Raw genomic sequence first — 16,497 nt, 5'->3', positions numbered from 1 at the left:
TATATATATATATATATATATATATATATATATATATATATATATATGTTGTGCATTGATGAATAATGTTGTGTAATGATGATGACCCGGCTATGTGCGAGTAAGAGTGTGCATATGTCGATGATGACCCGGCTATGTGCAAGTAAGAGTGCGCATAAGCCGTGCTGACCCAACCATTTTCTAGTAGGGAGTGCACATGAGCCGATGATGATGGGATGGTGTGCATGATGATGATGGCTATATATATATATACATATGTAAATATGTGTGTTATAGGAAGTTTATGAGTAATGGCATATGGTTGTAATGCATATGAAATTGGGCATGATGAATCTTAAGAAATTCCCATTTTCTTGCAAATTGATCTTTATTGTAGCACCGAATGGATTTTTGTGCAAAGGAGGCCTCTTTTTCACTTAGGTGCCCTACTTCTCGCTACAGCAAGAATGCTTTCTCGATGCAGCGAGAAACATTTTGTTTTGGTAGTAGAAAATTCGTTGCAGCGAAAATAAATCTTGCTCCAACGAGAAACTCTCAAGTTCTGGTACAGTGCATTGACTTTGATAAAGATTTTGACCATCTTCCCTTCTGAAATGGGAAAAGTAATAAACATAAAAGTTGTATCCTTGCCTCTTATCTTTCTAATGGTCTAAAAATCAGGTCAATTTGACTTCTGTACCTAGAGATATGCCAGAAAAACTGAAACACATGCAAAATGGTACTGCTTCTCACTGTAGCGAGAATGAACTTCTCTACAGCGAGAAACATTCTATCCTACATGCTACCCTATTTAGTTTTTGACATATTTTTCACCCATTTAACTTCATGGATTGATCATGGGTTGTTGAACACTATGAGGTTATTAATCAAAGTTTGAAATGAGGGGTTTTTAGTAAGAAATTAAATCAATTGCATTGTTTTTCAATCAAGTGCATCATGATTTCCAAACTCTTCCTATTGATTGCTTGTTCCCTTCTTATGTTCACTCACTGAGTTTTATACTCACATTTTTAAAATTCTTTGTTTTCAGATTTAGAGGCAGTTGGGACCTAGATTGAGTTGCACACATATGCTCACTTTTTTTGTAGGTACTATGGCATCTCAGTAGCCGCATCGTCACTATGGTCACTCCGCTGGAAGTCAAGAGTCATTTTGTTTTATGAGTACATTCGTGTGATGTAAAATACTAAGATACGTGTCTTAGACGAAATATGTATATTTTAACTGTTAATGCCACCATGAGTTGAAATGTTAACATCATTTTGGGTTTATATTAATGAAATTCTTGATTGCTATAGCCCATTATTAAAGTGATTATAAGTTGGAATTATGAAAGGTGACTTAAGAATAGTTGATGGGATGTTAATCAAGATTACATAATAGGCTTGCTTGGGCTTGGTGCGCTATGCCCATTGGGCCCATGCGTCGGTCATGGCCCAGGAATTTAGGTTGTGACAATGTTGGTATTAGAGCTCTAGGTCTAGTCAAGTCTCAGGGATTCTCGTGTTAGTCAGCGGAGTTGTCGGAGTTAATGTAGAGTCTTGTCTATGGTTTGTGACTGCAGCACAAGTCATAGACAGAAGGCTATATGAACTCCTATTCCTAGCAACCTACCCTCCTACTAACATTATGTAAAAGTCATAAGTGGTGCCGTTGTCCGGGTTTGAGATGCCACCCGAGACAAACCATTATTGGAAAGATTTTTAAGCAAATGCTCCTAATGAAAGGCCAATATAATGATATATTCCTCCGACTAAGGATGGAGGAAGGTGGACCTGGACTGTTAAGTCCGTAATAGTTTATTCATTTGGTGGAATTATGATTTAAACCCATGGTTAAAAAATAATTAAAATTAAAATTTTGGAGACTATGGATTGTATTTGAGGTTAATATAGGGAGGACGTACGACAATGGTAATAAGAGCTGTATTTTGACTTGAATGAATAGTGATTATTATGACTCACTTGAGGTTTGTAAATTTAAGTATCGAGGAAAGTGTAAACCAATGTTTATGTGCACGTAGGTAAGTGCACTGTATTAATTAAGCTTGACATGCCCCTATAGAAATGGTATGGGCTTTTGAAATATTTTATAAGCGTATAAGTGTTGAATATGTGTATAGTAGCTTAAATGGAGTTAGTCTTGATTTCAACTAAGTGATTGCGAGATTCCAAGGCTTGGATTGAATTATTGTGGTTTATGGTTATAATTGCATGAATTAGCTCAAGGGTGAAAATCACGGATTATTATAATTTATGTATGGTCATGAAGTAAAAGGCTAGTAAATAATCTACTCTAAGGATGAGCTTGAATTTTGCTATGCTTAGTGTGAAGCCAAAGGATTAAAGGACTAGATATGGGTTTAGTAGTTTGAAATTAAATGACATGGAAATGAGAAATTTAGTCTAAGTGCCATATGGAGTTTTATATGAAGATCGATATATGAATTGCTTTGAAGGTCAATTTAAAAATATATTTGGTTCAATATGCAACCTATGATGTAAATGATTTGTCTTGAATGTGACTTCTCCAAAGGTAAGGGACTTAAAACATGTGGATTTTCGGATATGCTCTAAGAGGAAGTTTCTACGTTCCAAGCTTAAGAAATTTTGATCTTATGACTGCAAAGGCAAGATACAAAAAATTATGTGAATTGTTTATCTTATGGATGTAATTGGTTAAGAATTGATGAGTAAAGTCAAGATCTCAACACTAAGTGGTGTACAATTTGATATATATGTATCTAAGAGTAAATTTGGAGACCATTGCTTAATCAATTTGCTCTGAATGTTATGGTAAAGGTATGTGAATGCTAGTAGTGAAGTATGCCCAAAGTGAGATATGTTGAGACTAATGTTTCGATTGCAAACTTGTGATAGAAAGCTAGTTTTGCAAATTGTGGTTTTTATGACCATGAAAAATATGGAGGTTATCAATATGTAGGCATACACTTGGAGTTGCACATCTTGTGATCCCCATGCATCATATGGAAGGAGATATCCCATAGGGGAGTTTATCTTGATTTATGGTTACATGACTATAGGCTTGGCATGAGATTGAGAATGCCTTGGCATAAATGTGGAATGTATTGTGAAAGGTTAAAAAGCCATATATAGCTTAACAAGGTCAATAACATGAATAAGGGGGAAACGTGGATGTTGATATGCTGAGCATAAAGAGCTTAAGGATAATTAATGCAATTATACTAAGTTAGATGGTATGATCTGAACTAAGAACACAGACACCTTGAGAGATTTTAAAATAATGTCCAGTGGGGTCAGTGAGCTAAAGTGTTATCGGGCATACAATGAACGATTAAAGTTATGAGTGGCTTTGAAGATAAGCCTTTGATTGATTAAGTTCTCAATAGAATTCTATTAAAGGATGTGTTTAAGCATTTTGCAAGTATATTGGAAAACATAAGAATAATATATTAGTTTGACTTGCTATAAAAGGTCAAAATTGGATGGCCATGAGTGGCTTGTGAACAATCAAGCAGTGTAAAGTATGTGCTCATAAAGGGAGCTATGATTAGTAGATAAAGGTGGAACTTTAGAATTTCATTGTCATAGTTATTAGATTATATTTTGTATTATATGATATAACGTAGAACATCAATGATGAGGTTGTGTTCAATGATTTAGGCCTTGAATTGTAAGATATGGACATGTATCCACCTTGTGGATACCCTGATGAGATAAATTCGAAAGACTTTTCACAATGAGCAAACACTAAAGCTCAAAGAGCAAATTGCTGTATGATCAAGTTGGGCTCATGATTGATATGTCACATAAGTATGAAGATATGACACAAGCATAAGTATGCTTGGAAATACTAGTTTGAGACAATGATTATCCTGCCGTTTTGAGGACCCGATGAGGTTTTGGTCTCGACATAATTGTAGACACAAAGCATAAATTGTGAAATGTGCTTCCCCACAAGTTCCAATTTATTTTGAGTAACTATCAAGGTAAAGTGCATGATAGGGATAGTGGCAGGTTGAATTATGCTTCAAATGTTTAGAAAATGAGGGTGACATGGTTCGATTAAATGATACTATGCTTGGTAAGGGAATAGAAATACATTACGGGAATTGCGAAGATTTACTTAGAAAAAAAAAAGACGATGATTTGAAAATTCAAGTACTTGTATACGAGTAAAGATTTGGTAATGAGACATGACCTAAAGTTGGAATACTGCAATATGAATTTTGACTAAGAAAATCGACTTATAAAACACATGGTGTTTAGAGATAGTGCCAATTAGTGGTTAACTCTTGTATGAGAATGAAATATTAAAATCAGCCTTGTGTATTCACCACAAATGATGAGCATGATCTAACCAACCAAGAGAAGAAATGATTTTAAACTTGATTGTTGGTTATTTTTGTTTTACAAATGGTTTATTGTGCTTAATATGCCTAAGGCTACCCGAAGTTAAAATTTTTGGAAAAATATATATGTATAGGTATATATGTTGCATATTAGTGCAAAAAAAATAACTCATATGGAGTTGGTTATAATTTGATTCGATGATAATATTCTATCAATGGTTATAGCACTAGACAGTGATTAAGATGATTTATCACTAATTTTGGCAGTGAACAAGTGGATTATAATGCTGTTAGCTCAAAAGTAAGTGTTTATACACTTAGTATGAGTTCATCAAATTTTATTATATCATGATAAAACTTGGTGTTTTGATATAGCCTGAGAGGCTTGGCATATGAACTAGCTGAGCTTCAATATATATAGTTTTGATATATCAAGATGTGGGGAAAAGTTTATAGCTTATGCGTAAAGGTGTGCCTTTGGATTCATATAATTAAAAGTGTAAAATCTGTCTTGATTGATATAAAGCTCATGATTCAAAATGAATGATTATGGATTTAATTTTCTAAGGTAAAAGGGACTAAAAGAAGTTAATATCATAAAGGCCTTAATAGATGATTCTTAAATTTTAAAGTGCACTTAAGGAGAGACAAATGTTTAATTTGACCTTCAAATTGATAAACTAATGAGGCCATGAGATCTGATGTTTGGAGTAAATTTGAGAAATATCAAGTTAGATATGTTGTGGGTGATTGATGACGAACAAATTAGCTATGACATCGACAATGTAGAAATAATTAACAATCAAAATGAGACTTGAAAAGGAACTTTAAAAGGAAAATTTTGAGCAACTTTAATCTTGAGAGGTTGAGTTATTGATTAAAGAGATTGATTAAGATTATAAGAGGTTATGCAGAATGTCATGATTTATTGAAATGCCTTATGGTATAAGTTGAGATTTATCTAGTGAGCACTCGAACATGAAAATATTGGAGTTTGTTTTCGGGAAGATGGTTACTAATGGTTACCGGATTTGAATCATCTGTGATGTTAAACATACATGAATAAATAAAGAGTGCTTGATCCTTATGTATTATGAAATGCTTGAATGGAATTTGTATGGAAGTATGTGAAACGGAATAGAGGTTGGTTGACCATTTAGACCTATAGTCAATGGTGGAATAAAGGCTTGAATGTTGGAAGGTTTGGTAAAAGATCAAAGTAGAGGAATTATGGATGGTTATGTAAACATGCATGATTGATGATTTAAGGATGATTTGATTGAGGTGTGACCAGAATTAATAGCATATTTGAATTCTCTTCATAAGATAAAGAATGATATTGTTTTGATCCAACAAGAGTAGTACACATAATTATATATTATGACATCATTGACTTTTCTATAAAGATTGGAAGTTGATATAATGCATAAACCAAGATTCTATGTTAAGAATGCCCGACGAGAGTGATGTGGCAGAACTTAAGAACTTTGATTATTCACCCTACGTCGATTTGAATTCGAGGAGGTAACATGGGAGGCCGAGGAGGAGATGCGGACAAAGTATCCCCACCTCTTTGATGCTTAGAGGTACGTTACCGTATAGTTAAATTTAAATTCGGGGATCGAATTTTTATTAGTGGGGGAAAATGTGAGACCTTAACCCCTATAGGCTCATAACGACGCATAAGCGTAATAACCCGAGCCATGGGTAGTTTTGTCATTTCCTCTAATAAGTTTCTAGAAGAAAGTTTTCTGATATTTAAGATCTAAATAAGCATAAAGACCAAATAAAGGATGTATAGTGATGAAAACACGAAGAAAACTAGATGTGGCAATAATTTTCATAATAGGGGCAAAATGGTCATTTTGCACCCCGAGTCAAAATTTTTAAGTATTCGTAAACTCAAGTATATTTAGACCATTGTGGACTTGGCCTCAGTGTCAAAAAAGTGAAAAGAATTCATAGAGGATTGGAGAAGAATAAGCTAACTTGCCAAGGGTATTTTTGTAATTTCACGTGGAATGGACAAGTTTAGCTATAAATATCTTTTTCTTCTAGTAGCTTATTCTCCATCTTCTTCCTCCATCTCACGTTGCTTCCATCCTCCATGGAAGCTTGATATGAAACTTTCACAACTTTCTCTCTCTAGCTCTAATTTTCATACCTTGTGCCCTTTTGACTTGAACCCTTGTGCTCTTTCACTCTCTCACTTTAAAACCCTCAAAAAGTCCTTGTTCAGCACTTTCTCTTACTAGTTAAAGGTTTTAGAGAGAGAAAGAGAGATTTTTCACATTTGTTTGGAAGCTATTGGAAGAGAATTCAACTACAAAGAAACCCTAAGGTGAGTAGTGAACTATAGTTGATTTTTAAGTGTTGAGAATGTCTAGTAATTAGAATTCTAAGAGTTAATTTGTTGGGATTGTTATTCATTTTAGTGTGACTAGAGAATTGCAAACAATAGCCATTTAATGGTGGTTGGAAACTAGTTAGGAATGAGTAGTAGAACCCAAGTTAGAAAATAGTTTTGGAATGATATTAATGCCAATTTGGGTTGGTTGTGATGTTGTGTGTGTATAGGTTGCAACAAGGCCTCACGTGTCCATTTAGAGCATTAATTGAGGTTAGAGTCGAGCGAAAGAATCAAGAAGACCGGTGAGTGAACTTGCATTTCAAAATATTTTTGGGAATGTGAATGTGTTTGCACAAGACTTTAAATGATTTTACCCAACTTTTCTTAAAAATGGGTGCCTTAGGAACAAGCCTTTGATAAATTGTCTTTATGTTGTGACATATGACTGTTATGGATTCACGCACTACTACATTATGTTGATATATATATATATGTTGTGCATTGATGAATAATGTTGTGTAATGATGATGACTCGGCTATGTGCGAGCAGGAGTGTGCATACGCCGATGATGACCCGGCTCTATGCGAGTAGAAGTGCGCATAAGCCGTGCTGACCCAGCCATGTGCGAGTAGGGAGTGCACATGAGCTAATGATGATGGGATGGTGTGCATGATGATGATGGGTATATATATATATACATATGTAAATATGTGTGTTATAGGAAGTTTATGAGTAATGGTATATGGTTGTATTGCATGTGAAATTTGGCATGATGAATCTTGAGAAATTCCCATTTTCTTGCAAATTGATCTTTATTGCAGCACCAAATGGATTTTTATGCAAAGGAGGCCCCTTTTTCACTTAGGTGCCTTGCATTCTCGCTGTAGCAAGAAACATTCTGTTTTGGCAGTAGAAAACTCGCTGCAGCGAAAATAAATCTCGCTGCAGCGAGAAACTCTAGGGTTCTAGTACAGTGCATTGACTTTGATAAAGATTTTGACCATCATCCCTTCTAAAATGGAAAAACTGGTAAACATAAAAGTTGTAGCGCTGCCTCTTATCTTTTTAATGGTCTAAAAATCAAGTCAATTTAACTTCTGTACCGGGAGATATGCCAAAAAAACTGAAACACATGCAAACTAGTACTGTTTCTCGCTACAGTGAGAATGAACTTTGCTATTGCGAGAAACATTCTGTTCGACATGCTACCTTATTCAGTTGTTGACATATTTTTCATCCATTTAACTTCATGGATTGATCATGGGTTGTTGCAACACTATGAGGTTATTAATCAAAATTTGAAATGAAGGGTTTTTAGTAAGAAATTAAATCAATTACATTATTTTTGAAACAAGTGCATCATGATTTCCAAACTCTTCCTATTGATTGCTTGTTTCCTTCTTATGTTCACTCACTGAGTTTTACACTCACGTTTTTAAAATTCATGTTCTTAGATTTGGAGGCAGTTGGGACCTAGATTGAGTTGCACACATATGCTCGCTTTCTTGGTAGGTACTATGGCATCTCAATAGCTGCATCTTCACTGTGGTCACTCCGCTAGAAGTCAAGAGTCATTTTGTTTGATGAGTACGTTCGTGTGATGTAAAATACTAAGATAGTGTCTTAGACGAAATATGTATATTTTAGCTGTTAATGCCACCATGAGTTGAAATGTTAACATCATTTTGGGTTTATATTAATGAAATTCTTGCTGGGTTATGCCCATTGGGCCCATGCGCTGGTCATGGCCCGGGAATTTAGGCTGCGACAATATATATACATGCGTAGTAGAAAGTTTATGATTGTAGTACCTGATTGTAATGTATGTGGAATCTTGCATGTTGAACACTGAAAGTTGTTAAGTACTTTCAAATTGATGTTTATTGCAGCAAGGAATTTGGCTATAGCGAAAATGGATTCTCGCTGCAGTTAGAAACTTTCATGTAGTGGTGCAGTGTTGTCACTTTGACAGAGATTTTGACCATCTTTCGTTTAGAATTAGGCAAAGTGGTAAACATCACAGTCTTAGCCCTGTCTCTTAGCTTTTTAATGACATAACAAGCATGTCAATCGGACTTCTGTAATGGGAGATATGCTTGAAAAACCAAAAAATATGCAAACTGAGAATGCCTTTTGCTGTAGCGAGAAACGTGCTGTCACGTTGCTACCTTGCTCGATTTTTGATATAATTTTTCTTCACTCTTTTATCTTCATGATTGAGCATGGGTCTTTGCAACACTAAGAGTTTATTTACCAATGTTCGAAACACAGGGTTTAGGGAAGAAATTAAACTAAACTGCATTGTTTTCAAAATAAGTGCATCATGATTTTTAAATTTTCCTTATCAATTGCTTGTTCCCTTCCTATGTTCACTCACTGAGTTTGTACTCACAGTTTTCAACTACATGTTTTCAAATCAAAAGGCAGTTGGAACCTAGGTCAAGGTGTCCATGTGGACTTGTCTCTTTGGTAGGTATCTCGACATTCAATAGCTGTACCTTCTCCAAGGTCGCTCTGCTAGAAGTTGAGTGTCTTTATGCTCTATATATATAGATAAACAAAATGTACAATTTTAAGATACTTGTCTTAGACAATATAAATGTATATATATACTTTGAATGGTAACGCCATTAGAGTTGGTGATGGTTAACACCATTTTGGGGTAATATATATATACACATGCGAATATTTGATCATGGTAGAATATCATTCAAGTACTTACAGCTGAGATCATGAAATGTGACTTTAGGAATATTCAATAGATTGATGAACAGGTTATATAAATAGGCTTGCTTGGACTTAGTGGCTATGCTCATTGGGTCCATACGCCAGTCACGACCAAGAATTTGGGTCGTGACATCAATAAAATTTATCAATGAGACGAAGGGTCAATTGACATAAATTTAAGTGCCAAAGAGCGACAATGGGTGAAAAAAATATTTTGAAATAAAATAATATTAAAATATTAATATGTTATCTATTGTTGAGATTAGTCATAGAGGAGGGATATGTGACTAATCTAAAAGGGGGAAAAGAAGTAAGAAAGAATTTTGAAGAAAAAATTATGTTAGTGTGGCCTGCGTGCCTTTATTAAATAGAGTAAGAGTGGGTAAGTATATATTTAGATATTGTGGTGATACCTTTGCGAAGTGCAAATTTTATATTTTATTTGTACTAGTGTAAGGGAAGGAAAGTAGGAGGAAATTGGAATCAAATAAACATTGGAAGGACCAAATTGTAAAGGATGAAAGTTTGGATGGTCACAAGGTAAATAAGGAAAAGTTTGAAACGTTTGAGGACTTATGTGCAATTTAAACATTTGAAGTTAAATGGGAATTCACTAACTAAGGAAAGTTAGATTATGAGGGATATGAGATGTGCATGTGAATTCACTATTACATGCAAATTATGGTATGCAAAAATGAGAAAGTTAGTGGGGAACATGTGGGACCCTTACCGTGTGAAATAAAAGGAAGAATAAGACTAAGTTTTTTTGCATGTAATGAGATTGGTGCATTAGGTGGCCAAATGAGGAAGGATAAATGTGGGATGCCTGTGACTTGAATGGTTTAATAAATGGCCAAATAAAATATAAATGAAGCTTGTGCATGAAATGTGAATGGAGGAATAAGGTGGTTCATGAAATAAAGAAATGAAGAAAGAAAGAATGAGATAGTGAGGTGGCGGATGGAAAAATAGATGAGGATAGATTATGAGCCAATGAATAAGGAAGGAAATTGGTGCATGAAATTTAAGTGGGGGATGAATTGGTCCAATGGGAGATAAGGAATAAATAAGGAAATGAAATGTGAGGAAAAGGCTTGGAAAAATCGCACCTTGAGAAAGAAAAAGAGAGAATCGGCTTTGAAAGTAAAAAGAGAAAGGAAGACAGGAGGAAGAAGAAAGAGAGAAAGGAAAAAAGGAGAAAGAAGAAAAAGGCTTGGAGGAGGCTCAACTTTGGAGGAATTAGAGAAAACCAAAAGGTTTTCCTCCCACACGCCATTTTTAGAGCATAAAGAAGACATTGGTGGCTCGACTTTGAGATTCCTAGGTAAGGAAGGTAGAAATCATCATTTTGTTTGAATGCATGCTTTGTAAATCAATTGTAATATGAGATTGTGTTTGTCGTAGCAAGAATCTACAAAGATTCAAAGAACCCGATGCGTGCATGTAGGTGGATCTTGGAATGTATGGTGATTTTTAGCTAGATAAGCAATGGGTAAGTGTTTTAGTTTTGAAATCACAAGTAGACAAGGGAAATGAGATGTGTATTAATTGTTTATGCATGTGGCAATAATGGTGACCGAGGATGTGAGGAAATGGTGAACTATATGTGGAATTCAAGCTAAAACCAAGAGGTAACCGTATAATGTGACTACATTGTGTTGTGTTGGCTTTGGTTGGTTGAAAGTAGGTGGATTGTATGTTAAAAGATTGTGAGTAAGGTTGATGAAAACTATGAAATTAGGTTAAGGATTTATTGATTGATGTGCTACCATACATGTGAATAATTAAGTGTATTGGGTTTGAATTATTGCCAGGAAGTGTGTGAGAAAGGAAAGTTTACCATGGTGGCATGTCGAAAGAGGTAACGGGTGATCGGCAAGTAGAATTAGCTAGATACGCACCCGAATCAATAGCGACGTAGTGTCCTGCTATTGTAAGGTGAGTAAGGCATGTCTATTTCAAAATTTCCATATTATGTTGATATATGATAAATAGATGTGTTGATTTACATTAAATGCAATTTATGGACAACATGAGTTGGTAGAATGTTAGGCTTGTGAATGCCATGTTTTTAAAGAAGTTTTGTATATATGTATATATAACTATATACGTAAAGGGTTTTTAAAAATCGGGAAACAAGCTTTTTAACATAGTTTATGTCAAAATGTGCCTTAGTGACTGTGTGATGTGCATTCATGAATAAATTTCATATTCACCATGCTAATTTGAAATCTAAACCTCATGCAAAGGTTTTATATTGAAAAGTTTTACAAAAAAAGGGTTTTTAGCATGTTACCATGGTTGGTATTTTGGAAATGGTTTGAAATGAGCTTTTGAGAGCCCAACTTGACTTTTAAATTGTTTTACCAAACTAGGAGATTCGAGAGTAGGTCAAATGTCACATTGAAATAGTGTGACCCTTGAGCACAAGTGAGCTTTAGCTAAAGAATCTTTAGGTTGCCAACGGGCTGTTAGACGTGGCTGGGGCCATGGTTTGTGATATGTATACGTGGCAAGGCCACAGGATGATATACGTGGCTAGGCCACAAGTGATATAGGTGGTTGCGACCACATGATTTCTCTAATGTCGGCCAGCATCATTGAGATGCCATGGCTCTGGAATCCGGTAAAGCAGAGCTCCAGGATGTTATTACGTGGAAGTGGGTCCACGAGTTGATATTTACGATTACCTACTCGAGAGTGGTATCTCTTTGAGTTTTCACATATGTATTCTTTTGAATGGTGAGAAATATGTGATTTTTCACAGTTCCTTTTATTTATACGATGGATTTGTGTTTAATATCTCGTGGATGAGATCATTTATAAACTTGCATATTAACATTGATATTGCTTTAGTTTACGAGAGCATGCATGTTTATGTTGAATTGATTTGAGCAAGTTGTTACATGATTTTGACGGTAGAAATCTTTTACTTGCACTGGTTTTATTATATTGCTTGAAGCGATTATTCTGCAACACAACTTTTGAGTTTACATGTAAGGCACAAATACCCCATTGATTTTAAAGCATTTACATATATTCTCATGTTTTTAATATTCAAATATTCTGTTCTTAGCTTGTTTCCCATCCATGCCCTGCTCACGGAGTCGATGATCACTGAGTCTATGAGACTCACCCCCTTGTCTTCCTTTTATAGATAAGTAATCAGCTCAAGTATATTGCTCAGCACATAGAGACTTGCTGCAACGTAGGTAATGGCAAATCTTAGACTCCCACTCCGAGTCGCTCCACTGCATAGGGGTCGTGTTGTGTAAACAGTTGGATTCTTAAATCTTATTAGTTTATGGAAAATGTATTGCTAGAACTAGAGGTTGTGTAATGAATATTAAGTGTGATGTTGAATTTGTTGAAAGTTTATCGAAATTGGATATTGTTATCTGGTAGTGATGTCTTAATTACAAATGTTTATTTGGTTTAAGTAAACGATAGTACCACTATTACTAGTCGATTTATATCTGTAAAAGAATATTTGATTTAATTGTCTGGAATCTCAACTAAGTCTTGTTCAAGATTTGACGGGTTCACTCGCAAGTCCCGAACGCTAGTAACGATCAGGGAGAAAGTCGTTATCATCATAACAATAAATCTTAGCATATGAATTTGCATAATATTCAAACAATGTTCACATGTTTCAAAGAATCAAAATAGGAATGAAAGTAAGTTCTCATCATTGAATATGTAAATTAAACGAAATTAGCACAATCAAATCTAGTTCAAATGCAAATGCACATGCATAAAAAAATATTTTAACAAAAATGAGAAAAACCTAAACTATCCTAAAATATCACAAAAACTAGTAATAATAAAACCTTCCCCCAAACTTAAATTGCACATTGTCCTCAATGTGAAAAGCTTAAAAGAATAAGAAAAAGAAACTCCACTATCAATGGTGACAGTGCGTGGTAAGCTTTAATTTTCTTCCTCCTTATCTTCATGCTTTTCGAACTTGTAAACTCAACAAAAAAGCTAGGGAGAGATTGTATGTACTTATTAAATAGAAAAACCAAACTAACTAAAATAACAACTAAATTTAAAAAGATATAGCTTGGGTTGCCTCTCAAGAAACACTTCTTTATAGTCACTACCTTGACTATGATACCCCATTTTTCATTTCTTCATGATCGTAAAAACGCTCGAGGCTTTGTTTCATTACCTTGAATGCTTCAGTAAGTGTACTAAAAATTTCAATGTAGTTATAAGACAAAACTTTTACCACCTTAATAGTTTGCCATCAATATAGTTGAAGTAGCCATCGTAAAAGATGGAAGTGTGAACTAGAAAGTACTACTTTTTGCCTAACCTTAAAATTATTATCGTTAGAAGGTAATAGATTATGCTTATCATAACATTGCTTCATGTTGAGATGTAGTGGCAGGTGCTTTGACATAAGAGTATGTGTTTAGTTACTTGTAGGTGGTGGATGTGAGACCCCAACCTCTATAGGCTTGTAACTAAGCATAGATGTAATAATACGAGCCAGGGGTAATTTCGTCATTTCTTTAGTAAGCCATAAAAGTAAGATTTTTAACAATATTATGGCCTAAGTAGGGTTAAGGCATAAAGGGATGGTGAAATTAGGGGTAAAATGGAAAGGAAACTAAAATTTTGACTATTTTCACGGTAGGGGTAAAATGGTCATTTTTCACCTTGGGTTAAAACTTTAAGTTTTTATGAACCCGAACATGTCTAGACCATTATGGATCTTGTCCTAGTGTTAAAAGAGCAAAAAGATTGCATAAAAGATTGAAGGAGAATAAGTTAATTGGTGGAAGGGCATTTTCGTAATTTTATGGGAATGGATAAGTTTGGCCTATAAATTTCTTGAAATTTCCAGCACCTTCTTGAATTTCCAGCAGCTGGTTTTCTTCTCCCCTTCTCCTCTCTCACGTTTTTTCAATTTTTCCATGGGAGTTTTCTTCAAGCTTCCATAACTTTCACTCTCTAGCTCTAATTTCCATGCTTTTGGTGTACTCTTCCATAAACCCTTATGCTCTTTCATCCTCTCACTTTAAAACCCTTAAAAAATTTGGTTTTCATACTTTCTCTCACTAATTGGGCATTTTAGAGAGAGAAAAAAAGAATTACCCCATTGATTAGGAAGCTATTGGAAGAGAATTAGACTACAAAGGAACCCTAGGGTGAGTGATGAACTAAGCTTGATTTTTAGCTGTAAAAAATGGCTAGTAATTAGGATTTATGAGCTGTTTTATTGTTGAGTATGTTCATTACTTTTTAGTGATTAAGATAGTGAACGTAGGTGGCCATTTAATGTGGCAATTAAAAGCTAGCTAAGAGATAGCTTTTAGGGTTCATAGTGTGTAAATTGACCTATTGCTTATGCTAATGTGATCCTAGGTTCTAAGGAAGCCCTATCATCTCATTTGGACAATTAGGGGAATTGGAGTCATCTAAAGGCTCTATAATCAATTGGTGAGTGGACTGCCTATCAAAATTGTTTTGGGAATATGACTGTTTTGAACAAAGTGTTTGAATGATTTTATATAACTTTTCTAAAAAATGAATGCCTTGGGAACAAGCTCTTGAGAAATGGTTTATGTTATGATATGTGGTTATTATGGATTTCTATGTGGCTGCATTATGTTGATATACATATATGCTTGAATATAATGTTGTGTAATTATATTGGCTTGGCCATGTGCGAGTAGGGAGTGCGCATAAGTCAAGGATGACCCGGTTATGTGTGAGTAGGGAGTACGCATAACCCGGTGATGAGCCAGCCATGTGCGAGTAGGGAGTGCACATGAGCTAGTGATGATGATGATGGGATGGTGTGCATGATGGTGATGGGTATATGTATATGTATACATACGTAAACATGTGTGTTATAAGAAATTTATGAGTTATGTATATGGATGTAATGTATGTGAAATTCGGTATGTAAAACTTTGGGAAGTTGTTATGTATTTCTTATTGGTTTTGAACATTTCAAGTAAGGTGGTTTTCTTTGGGAGAAAGGGAAATTTTCATTTCGTGCCCTGTATTTCACTGCAGCGAGAAACTCTTGGGTTTGAGAACCTTCACCAGAACTAGTTCTCGTTGCAGCGAGATAGTCACTGTAGCTTCTCGTTGCAGCGAAAAACTCTCTGTTTCATCAGCTGAATTTCGCTGAAGCGAGAAACCTTCTGTTTCTGGGTTACAATTTCACTGCAGTGAGATTGAATCTCGCTACAGCGAAAAACCTTCTGTTTTGGTCTCCTATCTTGTCCAATTGCTGCCCTATCTTTCACTTCTTTGCTACCATATCAGAGCATACACTTCCAACATTAAGGATTCAATGAGTTAAGTTTAAAATGGGAAGGTTTAGTGAGAAACCCTTGGCCAGTTGAGAAACCCTCATTCGACTAATAACTAAATCCCAATGTCGTTGCAGTGGAAAGGCATTCTCGCTGCAGCGAAGATTCGTTGTCGTATTTGACTTACTTGTGTAATATTGAAGCTTTCATTCTTCAAATGGTTCGTTATGTATGGGTTAATAATTTTCAAATGATTAATCATTTAAGAGTTGATGAGGGGTTTGTAATAAGAATAGAAACAAATTGCATTGTTTTGAAAAAGAATGCATCATGATTTTGTTAAAGATTCCTTATGGTTGCTTGTTCCCTTCCTTGTTCACTCACTGGGTTTATACTCACCATTTTCAACTTCATGTTTTTAGATCACGAGGCAGCCGGTAACTTGGACGAGGTGTCCTTGTAGACTTGTACACATCTTTTAGTAGGTGTCTCGGCATTCAATAACTGTACATTCGTCTGAGTCCCTCCGCTGGAAGTCTAGTATTATTTTGTTGTGTATAGACGAACCTAATATAATTGTTAAGATACATGTTACAAACAAATGTATATACACTTGTTTAGTATGCCGATATGAGATGACAATGTTTAATAATATTTTGATTCTAAGTTTTGAAAAATCACTTAGCAGTTTATGATGGAATGATGAACACGTCGGACTAATAGGCTTGCTTGGGTTTAATAGACTACGTTTATTGGGCCCTTGCGCCGATCATGGCTCAGAAATTGTGTGGTGACAGTGGAGTAGGATTAC

This window comes from Theobroma cacao, chromosome 6 (genome assembly GCF_000208745.1).
Source record: "Theobroma cacao cultivar B97-61/B2 chromosome 6, Criollo_cocoa_genome_V2, whole genome shotgun sequence".
Classification (NCBI taxonomy): Eukaryota; Viridiplantae; Streptophyta; class Magnoliopsida; order Malvales; family Malvaceae; genus Theobroma; species Theobroma cacao.
The sequence above is the reverse complement of the archived record's forward strand: the minus strand, read 5'-3'. Positions refer to the sequence as shown.